The 12,285-nt window shown below is 34.9% G+C and overlaps 1 long non-coding RNA gene and 1 pseudogene across 1 annotated transcript; one reads left to right on the top strand and one right to left on the bottom strand.

Annotated features, from left to right (window-relative positions):
• Positions 2,341–3,682, bottom strand: LOC110266539. Its single transcript, XR_002353948.1, has 2 exons — positions 3,084–3,682; positions 2,341–2,628 (listed from the first exon to the last, which is right to left on the bottom strand). It is a non-coding gene; the product is annotated as an uncharacterized LOC110266539 (long non-coding RNA).
• LOC107615339 lies at positions 10,683–11,203 on the top strand (annotated as a pseudogene).

Genomic DNA, 12,285 nt, shown 5'->3' with positions numbered 1-12,285 from the left:
AGGAGAGAACAGACCACTGCTTTGCTGAGAAGAAGACCGCGATGGAGAAACGACGAGTGCCGACGAGAAACTGGACGACGACAACAACGACACAAAACAAATGGCCTCCATCTCTTCTATGGACGTCAGCAAGGCCGAAGGAGAAGTGGCAGCCTTAGTTCAAGCTAGGCCGATGACGATGAAGAAGGTGGGGCATGGGGTTGAGTGGCTGTGAGGGTTTAATCATGTCTCTCTTCTCTGATGTGATGTTGGAGAGGGATGGGAGGCTCATGCATAAAAGTGGGATAGAGACTCAGAGGAAAGGAATTTTTTTTTGGTCAGGGACGAATGTATAACACCTCGTTACCCTAAGCCTTACCTCTAGCCGTAAAGCAAAGGATAATAAAGTACCATGACAGTCCTAAAGCTTATAATATATAATATATATCCAAGAATTTATATAACTAGAAGCCCGATGAAGGAATAAAGCTCAAAGTCGCATAAAGCGGAATTACGAAACGCTAAGCGTTCGCACACGATAACTAAACGCGTAGGCACAGACATAACAAGACATAATATATATAAAACCTTGTAGATAGCTCCAGGATACACAAGACAATAATTATAGTAAACAAGATATATATAAATATAAAATACAAATGAGGACTAATCACAGCCTGCGGCGTTTAGGCTGAATAGTCAAACTGAAATTCAAAGAGTTTTTTGAAGTTTAAAATAGCTTATACAACTTACCTCTCAAATCAAGCTTCTAAGGCAACAAAGTTAAATATACAACATTGGCTATTGCTTCCTTAGAGGTTTCATGAGCAGCTTGATAGGTTGTACCTACCATGGTCATATTGTGAAGCATACTCATGATGTTGCATTCGGTTTTGCCATCTATGTTCCATTCATAGACATTATTAGCATTAAAGCTGACAAAATCTAGTTCCCTTTCTTCGAGAGTTAGATCAGGGGCAGATATGCGATTATAACTATACGTAGAGGGTTTGGTTAAACCTTTCCACTTAGTCATAGAATTGGTCATAATTGGGCTAACTTTGAGAATTAATTTGTCAGAATTATCACTTTGGTCCGAAGAAGACTCATTAGAAACAGCCTGCGGAGTTTAGGCCGACTAGTCATATACAGACATACAGAGTTTTGAAGTTTAAAACAACTTATACAACTTATCTCTTAAATCAAGCCTCTAAGGCCATAAAGTCTAAAACAAAAAGAGTGAGAGAAAGTACTACAACAAAATAAACAAAATACCAAAAAAGAGCATAAGATCCTCCGCTCCGTCACCATTTCGCAATTCACCGAGGTGGGTTACGACCTGCATCTGAAAAGTAACAACAACATATGGTATGAGAACTGGAGGTTCTTAGTATGGTAACAGTACCCAATATGTAAAATGTAAAGTTCCGGGGCACCAAAGGCTATCCTAGAACTTTACATCAATACCGATATTCAGGCTTAAAACAAAAGAAATAACTTAAACCATAAACCATAAACATGGTTGTCTAAACTTAGGGGATTTCTAACTAATGCTAATCACGCCGGGCATATAAGCCCGACACACTCATGCAGCAGGGAATCTGCTACGCCAGAGATATAGGCTCTGCACCAAGGTTCTGAAAACCGAACCGGTCATCGAACCGCTTAAAAAAATAATAAATAAAATATAAATAAACACACAAAAATATAATTATAGACTAATATAATCTTTTAAATATTATCTAAATTAAAAGTATTACATCAACCACTATTATAATCTTATCCAAATACAAACACAAAAGTCAAATAAAAAAAAATAAATAATCAATCACAAACCAATCAATTATTCACCATCTTCATATTACATGTCAAATTGCTCATCTTCCATTCAATTCTTAATCTCAGGTATTGCATTAGAAACCCAAAAAAGCATTTAATGAAGTAACAAAGGAGCTCTGCCAAGTGAGTGTCCTCTTTTTAATTTATAGCTACCTGTAAATTGATATACCTCAATTCCATTCTCTTTCTAACAACCAGAAGTCAAGAACAATTAATTAAGATCAACATCATGAATAATTTAGCAAATTAAGATCAACAACATGAATAATTTATCAAATCAACATTAATAACATGAACAATTTATCAAATCAAGAACAGCAAACCATAACAAGAACAATTTATAAAATTAACAAATTATCAAAAGGTCAAGAACAACATAACAACTTAACAATCTAAAATTTAAAAGTTAAGAACAGCACTAAAACATTAATTTATCAAATTAACAAGTTAATAAGATCAATTAGAACTGAAAATCAAAATAACAAGAACAACTAAAGCTTTAAAATATAGCAAACTAACAAGAAAACAAGAACTGGAACAACATACTAATCATTAAAAACAAAGCTGGAGCGCGGGGGAACAGAGCTTCTCGTTATGGGTTTTCTTAACATTCCACAAACTTATCTAAGAAAAACATAACATCTAAGGAAGCATATCTAAGATAGCTTCTCGTTCCTTCCTTGTGGACACCTGCATCAAGCTTAGAACTAAGGAATTGATGTGAAGAACATTGAATTACCTTTGTTCGTATTACTAATAGTGTTCAATATTACATTGAATAACCTTTTGTCTAGTTCCTTCCCTGTGCACCTATATCAAAATCAAAAATAACAAACCACAAATACAATTTATCAAATTAATAAGTTATTAAAATGTCAAAACCAGCACAATCTAACAATTACAGTTTACAAAATCAAGAACAGCCCCCTAGAACAACAATTTATGAAAGTAACAAATTAGAAAGATCAAGAGCATAACAAAATAAGTTAATATAGCAATCCAACAACCAAATAAGAACTAAAACTGCAACCTACTAATTAAAAGAACCACTAACTAAAACAAGATTTGTAATGTTCATCCAGTCATTGTTCTGCACAATTATCCCCAATTTAACCAAATGCCCAACTAAGTGATTAAGCATAAAAGAAAACCTAAGCAAGATCTTGATGAATAAACTAAATCATACTAATCTTACCAAGCAAAGGAGGAAAGGGACATCTCTGAATCTGAACAACAAATGAACAAAAAAAAGGCAAGAAACTAACCATTACTTTCAGTATGAGACTCTGAGAAGTGAGCAATGAGCAGAGTATGAAGGAGAAGGAGCAAGAACGCCGGTGATGAGAAGGTGAGGGCGACGGTTGACTAGGCAATGAGCACGACGACCCATGATGTGTGACGGACGACGGGCTACCAGGAGAATATACAGGCGGAGGCACCAATTGTTTAGCGCTGAGTCGAGCCTTGCGGTGGTGGGGGAGACTGTAACCTAGGGTTGAGAGTTGATAGAGGAAGGACTGAGGATTGGGGGAATGGCTTGGGGGAGAGTGGTTGGAGATGACAGTTGCGACTTGCAACGGCGGGGTGGCACGGCAGTGGCTGGACGGAGCAAGTGACAGAGTGATGGAGGAGCTCGAAGGCCAAATGTTGCTGCGGGTAGTGTGTGTGTGAGTGAAGTGAGTGCTCAAGGACGGGAGAAGAGGATTAGGTTTTGGTAGAAAATCTGAAAACCGGCTGGGTCCCGGTTCGGTTCGATTGACCGGTTCCCGGCCGGTTATGTGGTTCGATAACGGTTTTGAAAAAAGACGGTTATGACTTCTATCTGAACCGAAAACCTCACTGGTTCACGGTTCAACCGGTTTGATCGGCCGGTTCGAATCGGTTTTCAGAACCTTGCTCTGCACACTCATACAGCAGAGAAAGAAACAAGAACAACTGTCTCACCATAAATCATTCCAAGGATATAGTGCCTGACACACTCTTGTAGCAAAAAAACTGCCATGCCAGGGATATAGGTCCTGCACACTCTCATGTAATCTAATAATTTCATGATTCCTTTCCAAGTTCTCAACTCATCATAACCATCCCCGGTTTTCAATTTCTCAACTTCATCATAAGTATTTTCATTTCCCAAAAATCTCTTCCACCATATACTTCACAACTCAACACCAACATGCTCATCATTCCTTTTCAAGATTCAACCTCATCATAAACATTCACTTTCAAGTTCCAATCTAATCATAACCATCTCCAACTTTCCATTTCATCATAATCATTCTTCTTTAGCAAAATCTTTTTAAAGACATACTTCACAACTCAACATATGCTAATTTCATCCGTAACCTTCCAGAACCTAAGTCATCGGCTCTAAACTCATACGGAAATTCACTAAATTAAGTCACTAACTCATCTTTAATAGTATTAAAACCTAATTACTAGATAGTACTCTTAAATAGCATTTAAAGGAAGTTTAGAAAGTTAGAGAACCCTTGAAAATGAAGGAAAATTATTTTTCAGCAAAACAGGGTCTATGCGTACGCATACATAAAATTTTGCCCATTTCGCATACAAATACAAGAGTTCGTGTATGCATAGGTGCCAAATAGAATGGCATGCTTGCGTATGGGTGGTTCGCGTACGCATACATCTCCAGATTTTACCCATCTTACATACGCATACGAAAGTTTGCATAGCATAAGGCCAAACAGAATGGCACGCTCGCGTATGGGTGGTTCGCGTACGCATAACCCCTCCAGAATTGCAAAATTTTGTAAAGTTGTAGAAATCAATTTTAAACACTAAACTTTAAACGTTCATAACTTCCTCTATAGAAATCTATTTTCATCAAACTTTACATCAATTTAAAGATCTTTGAATGAACTTTAATTTAAGATAAATTTCAACTAATCTAAAAAACTGAGGCTCAAGTTATGATTCGTCAAAGTTCACCAAAAACTGGTTTTTACAAAAAATTAACTAGGTTCTCAAACTTCTAAAATTCACAATCAAAACCAAATATCCTACAACCAAACAGTTCCAAAAGACCTGATGATGTTCCTACATCTTTCAATTCATTCCACAACCTATTCATACACATTTTCACCACTTCCACTCAAAATTCCTACTTACACACCTTCACACTTTCAATAAATAACAATTCAATCTTAATTCAAATCCTCAACATTCATCAACATCAACAAGCATCCAAACCCACTACTCAATATTATTATTATTCAACTTCACTCTCAATAATCAACAAATATCACAATTCATTAAAACCATCACAAGCATCAATAGTCATAATCCACAATCAACAATTCAAACCTATCCTATGGTCCACTAGCCTAAGCGTCCAAAAATATTACATATTACATAGAGGAAACCAAAATCATACCTTGGCCGATTCTCACGCAACTCAAACCACCAAGCTTGAACTCAAAGCTCCAAAACCATCAAGCTCACTTCAACAAACACCATACCTCAATCTAACATCATATAACATACAAAAACATCACTAGGGCTAACCCAAAACATCAAACCACAAGATTTTAAAGAGACTTACCTTACCCAACGATATTAGGGACAAAATCCAACAATATTCCAATGCTAGATCACCCTTAAACAAACAAAATCATAAAATCTACTAAAAAACCAAACCCAAAATTGCGGAAATGTTAGGGCAAGAAACTTGAGTGCAAGTTTCGAGTTCTTACCTACAAAACTTAGTTAGAAATCACGGGCTCGACAAGAACTTTGCGTGGTCGCAAACGACTTGTCAATCGGAGCATCGTAGCTCAAGTTATGGCTCCCTGAAGGTGACAATGAATAGTGATATCCCTTTTCTTCTCCCTTCTCTCTCAATCCGTGTCTCTCTCTCTCTCTCTCTCTCTCTCTCTTTCTCTCTCTCTCTCTTTTTGGTGGTGAAAATGAGTTGAAAGCTCATATAATGAGCATATATATATTGAGCCTTGGGCCCGGTCCAACCCGTTAGCGTTTTAGGTCTGTTTAGCCCACTTTGGGCCAAAACCTTTAAAATTAGCGCCGGTTTTTAATTCTAAATTATTTTTGTCCTTTCAAAATAATAAATTTAATTTTTAAAATATTATTTTCCAAAATACGCACTACTGGACAGACTAGAGTCACTGCCAGCTTAAGTGCCGATACGCATTTTTACAAAAACTTTTCATAAAAGATACATTTTCCCACTTAGAAAATTTTATTGAATTCAAACTTTACCATTATATTTTAAAAATAACACTTCTATATTTTCAAAACTATTTCGTACAATTAAATTATTATTTTATTAAAGCGTTTATTCCGGTACTTACAGAATGCCTCTTCTTCCTTCACGCCATTCACATCATATGGGCTATTGTGAAAAGTTTATTTTCATTCTATCAATGCAAAATATTTTGGTCACTTCATACGTACCATACCCACTTATATAATTACTTCAACATAAGGTTAAGTCCACACAATAAAAAAATCCACAAATACTCTAAACATATTAAATAGTATTTATGATTATAACGTTTTAACATCAAGATTATATTTTTTCTACTGTTAATTATTAGAAAAAGTCTATCCATTGTGGGTCCAACTTTTGCAACCATTGGTTATCACTGACCAAAGTTGAAGTCACTTTTACACTGCAAAATACACTTGTACACACTCCCAATTTGGCACGCATGCTTCAGCAGCTGAGGAAGCAATCTTACATCAATAAGGTTATGTTTGTTTGAAAGAAAAACGGAAGGAAAAAAATCGAAGAAAGAAAATGGGAAGGAAAATGATTATTTTCTATTGTTTGGTTGAAGAGAGAAATTAGAGAGAAAAAAAGGGATGAAAAAAACTGATGGAACCCACCAATTTTTTTCTCTCCAATGTTGGAAAGAAAAGGGAGAGAAAACTTATTTTCTCTCTATACTTCCAATATTTTCCTTTCACTTTTTTCAATATATTTTATAATATAAGGGTAAGATTATCTTTTTATAACATTTATTTCCCTCTTATTTTCCTTCCATCCAAATACATTTAAGGAAATAAAAATCCAATCAATTTCTTTTCTTTCATTTCTATTTCCTTTTTCTCTATTTATTTTTTTCCCACCAAACATAGCCTAAATTCTGACAACAGGGAAGCTATGGTCTTGTTTATTTACTGAGCCTCTAAAAATGCACATATGTTGAGACAAAGGTATGAATACATATTCTTCTGTTTGTTTTAAATGGATATTGTATTTTTGTATTTTTGTGTTATTTCTTTCAACTCTTCATCAGGGGAAAATATTGAGTAAACATTTGTGTGTATAGTTGGTTTTGATGACCTAAACTTAGGCTACATAGCTACAATATAGATCAAATTTGTCTAAATTTAGAATCCTCTGTATTATGATTCCTATTGCTCTTTCTTACAGGTTACAAATGGAAAGAATAGATACATCAAACATGAGAAACAGTCAAGAATTGTTCCTCTGTATCAATTCAAGTGCTATTCAGATAGTTCCATCTATTCAGATTGGCATAAAACTCAGTTTGAACATTACAGTAAAACTATAAAGTTTCACTAAAATGTTAGCCATATAGCATACATTTTCAACATGTTTAGCAAATTTTTCACTTAGTGTTTCTTAAGAAATCAAATTCTCAGAGACTTTTCTTATTAATTTTACATTATCATCCCCAGAGCAGAACTCATCATGTAACTATGTCTCTGCCATGTCTTTCAATTGTATATTTATATATGTCTCCGGTGTTTGGCTATGGAAGATTGCCAAAGCCCTTGTTCTTTCACATGACTCTAGCTATCACCAACTTATTAGTCATTAGTATGTTCCTACTAACATCACTTTGTTATGTTGATTATTAATTAGTCTTTGTGGAATTGTGGCTAATGTTATTTACAATTAACTAACTGTTATTATCTCTTTTCTTTTCTTTTCTTTTTTTAGGTTAAGAACTCACTGTGTGATTGAGCCTTATATCGATTGTCACACCCTCATTGTTTAATCTTCTTTTCATTGATGCAAATTTTAGATGAGAGTTTGCACTTCTCTTCCTTTTTTTTCTTTTGACTTTATGTTTTTATGTTTTTTCAAGATGAAGACAGACTTAAATGGATTGAAGGGTAAATAAATTACTCTTTTTACTCTTAAATCAGTTTGGATTTGTATAAAGCCACGGGTACTATTTCTTTCTTTGTTTTTCTTTCGGACAATATATCATTATAGTTAGCATAGCAATTTAGCAAGCTTTGTCTTGCAAAAGCTAAGTGCCAAGATCAAAGATCTTTTGACGATTCGGATTATTATTATTGTTGTTGTTGTTGTTGTTGTTGTTGTTGTTGTTGTTGTTGTTATTATTGTTGTTGTTGTTATTGAATGCTACAAAACTATGGAGAAGAACAGGGTTGAAAATGAAGAACTTTGATTCTAGTGCCAATATTGGTATTATCTCTTTTATGTATTGAATAAAAATGAACACTTAAAAGCTGTGATATAGGATTTAAAAGTATAGTTCCTTTTTATGTTGCTATGATATTATGATTTTTAATACTTAGTCTTCTCATTGATACATCCATTCCGTATGCTTTACTAGTCCTCACATTTATTTATGCATTTAACTGTCTTTTCATGTGATTCTCTAATACACAAATTAAATTGTCTAATTTGCTGTGAGATACTCTATCTCATGTCTTATTGTGCTTCTCATATGCCTGATCTCTCTAAAGTTTTTACATATTTTTGTTTGTTTCTTTTATTCTTGTAAATTGTAAGTATAAAAGTGCTTTTCACCACTCAGTTATAGTTGCATAAAACATTCGCCGGAGATAATTGGTAAAAAGCCACTCAAATTTTTCTACATGTGTTATTTGTTATATCATTATCGGATCTGATGAAGTATGTTGTTTTAATCTTTTGGATACCCGTGGTTCTCTCTCTTTTTTTTGGCTTTTGAGATGGAGCATTTGCGAGAGGAATACCATCAGGAGGTTGGAACTCTTGAGAGAAAGGTAACCAGGTCATAATTTGTATGTCTATGAGTAATCAAAGGTGTATGCTCTCACGAAGAAAAGGCATACCCTTTGACGGGAGTAGAATAAAAGAAGTGACGTTGCTGCTCTCTGGAAGGAAAAAGATGAAATAATTATTCAAGTTATGGCAGAAAGTGGGGCAGTTGGACATTTTCAACTTGAATTTAATATGTGGAATTCTTCCCTGCTTTGAGTTCATTTTTGAAATAAGTAGCACTCCCTTGTTTGATGGCGTTGTAAGTTCTTGATACTTTCATTCATCAAGATCAAATTAAGTCCAATTAGAGAAAAGGACAAATAGGTCTCTGACCTTTTGTCTCGCGGATATTTTCGTCTCTGACCATTTGAAAATACTTTTAAGTCCTTCACCTCTTTAAAAGTTGAATGGATTACTCCCTCCATGCAAATGGCTCCTCCGTCAGACCCAACGAAAAAATCTGACGTTGCTCCCATTCTGATGACCTGGCTTTACGGGTGCACACTTGGCATATAAGTGGAATGGTAGTTTTAAAAATTGGACAAATAAGTCCTTCCCCCTCAAAACTACATGGTTTCGTTTGGTGTGGCAGCCCTTTACATAAATGTTCATCCCTTCTTACTAGCTGATATATGAAACGTTATTACTCTCTTCCTTTCCCTTTCTGCCAATACCCTCCATCCTTTGGTGTGGATTGCCAGTTAAATGGTGATTGATTTCTAATGCTACTATGGCTACTAGTTATGTTTGACAGTTGAGTCCATTCAAATGTGAATGCTTGTCAAACATATTTATTCATATTTCTAGTTTTTAATTGGATTGAGGAGTTGAACTATTTTTAGTTCTCTTCCATCAACTTGATATTCTTTATTTGAATAAGCTCCATAATCATACTCTAGTTTTGAATAGTGAACAATCTTGATGCTTTTCTGAGACAATTTGATTGAGTTCCTCTGTCCCTTGGTTGTTATGTATGTAGGATTAAGGAACAATTTTAAGCAGTCTTAATTAAATCTTGATTATGTTGAAAGCTCTCGTTCAATCATGGTGGAGTTATTTAAACACAATGCTACAAGTATTGAATTCGTAGGCCATCATCTTGTTTGATTGTTATCTCTAAGATCAAACATAAAAAAAATTGAACCATTCTATCTTGTATTTAGGGAAAAATAAATGCGGATTATAGTATTTAGCTCTTTTTTTAATGATAATGTTTAGAGAAGTTATTAATCAAATGAATGAGTGAGCCTATGATGAACTGTGTGTTGACCTATCACTCCTAAAGGAAAAGTTGGGAGGGGTGTGTGTTGATGTGTTGGCAACTAACAAAGTGGCACATGATGATACCTACTGTGGTGTACTAAATAACGCATGTACTAAGATCTTTCACTATGGAAGAACATGCCCCTTGCTTGAAAATGAATTAGAAAGGACTTTTTTTACATGTTTGTTTTGTTATTTATAGTAAAATCGAGAGGAAGACATGTATTATGAGCATCTTCTATAGCTAATAGAATGTGTATCAGATGCATGAATTAGATTAATATTATTGGTGTATTGCATATGATCATTGCTTAGCAAGATGCGTATATAATATTTACTTCTAATGTATGTTTGGTTTTCTATTCCTCCAACATTGATTTAGTTTTGAGGGAAGATGTTATTGTGGTTAATGTTCTTTCTTTGTGTTTTTTTCCTCCCTAAAAATAACTTTTCTAGGTTTTACCTGGCTACACTTATGTAACTCTGTCCTATTTGGCTTTTTCAGATTGGATGCCTAGAGTTGACCACTAATGATCCCATTGAAGTTCAAATGTTCCGTTATGCTTGGTCATTTTATCTATTGTGATTGAGAATGTGGAACTTTTCTTCATACTGTATTGCTGGAAGTGTGCGGCAAAAAAATGATTCCACAAAGCCAACTTATTCTGCATCGGAATGTTTTGATGATGAGAATTTGGTTGTTGGGAGAGGAGAAGGCTAGAATGCCCAATATGCTGCGAATCTTTCAACATTGTTGAAAATGTGTCCTATGTATTCTGGTGTGGCCACACCCTTTACAAAAATTGTATAATGGGACTGTAATGGGCCGTTGTGAAGTTCCCAACACTACCAATTCAATTTCTGCTCTTTATCTCCTGCCCGTGGTGCAACCTATCTTTTCATCTGGTTTATCAAGGGAATATTAAATTCCCTCGCAAGAACTACTTTCTTCTTTGGATGTTTGAGAGAATGAATGGTGATAGAGGAAAATCGCACTCAAATTATGGTGGTGATAATCAATAACATTGGCCAATTAAAGACAATTTAGCCATGGGAAGCTATGTAAGCCATGGAAACGCCCGGAGGAGTCAAATTCACTACCCATGTATGTAAAAGGTTGCCATACGAAACGACATAGTTTTGAGAGGAGGGACTTATTTGTCCAGTGACGAGCGAGGATTTTTGCCAGTAAAGAATATCATAAAAACAGTCGCATTGTAGATATAGTTTCTAGACCAACAAAAATCCCCTTCGTACAAACGTTTTGGTTGTCACAAGTAACAAACCCCTTAAAATTGATAACCGAGTATTTAACCTCGGGTCGTCTTCTCAAGGAACTGCAGGGAAGTATGTTCTTATTATTGGTTATGGAGATTGTAAAATTGGGGTTTCAAGAATGAGGAACGAGTAATTTGATGACAAGTAAATCAAATGGCAATTGCAAATAGATAAATACTGTAAAGCAAACTTTTGGCAAGGTATGAGAAATTAGAGGTCCTATCCTAGCTATCCTTAGCAATGATGATGATGGTTGAATCCTAATTCCACTTTGTTAACCTTTACTAAGATAAAGGAAGGTCAAGGAATTAATTGGTTTGATCTTCGAATCCTATTTATTTTCTAAGAAAAGATTGGGATTATAGAAGTTCAATTCAATTAACAAAGATAACAATTATCAATTATGCTATTGAATTGGATAACTCCTGAGTTATTGATTTCTTAACCAAGACCAAAAGGAGAAAAATAAATCTACTTGGAATAAAAATGTCTTCAGAGTAAAAGTAACAATAGCATGAATAAGCGAAATCAATATTAAACTGAAATACCTCAAATAACATTAATAAAAGAGTAATCTGTAACATGAAAAGATTCATAAAGTAGCTTGCAAAAGTAAATAAAAGGAATATTGAACCTAATCAAAAGAGATAATCCTGAAAGTGAATAAAAATCCTAAATCTAAACCCTAATCCTAAAGAGAGAGAAAATCTCTCTCTAAACTAAATCTAATTCATGGAAAGCAAAAATTGGTGAGCTCTCTCTCTGAATGGATGCATTTCCTCACTTCATAACCTCTGGTCTATGCCTTCTGGACTTGGATTTGGGCCAAAAAGGGCTTCAGAAATCGCTGGGAGCGTTTTCTGTAATTTCTGGTGCGTGGCCTCTGTCACGCGTCCGCATGGGTCACGCGGTCGCGT

Source organism: Arachis ipaensis, chromosome B09 (assembly GCF_000816755.2).
Source record: "Arachis ipaensis cultivar K30076 chromosome B09, Araip1.1, whole genome shotgun sequence".
NCBI classification, from domain to species: Eukaryota; Viridiplantae; Streptophyta; class Magnoliopsida; order Fabales; family Fabaceae; genus Arachis; species Arachis ipaensis.
This window is presented reverse-complemented; position numbering and strand designations above follow the sequence as displayed.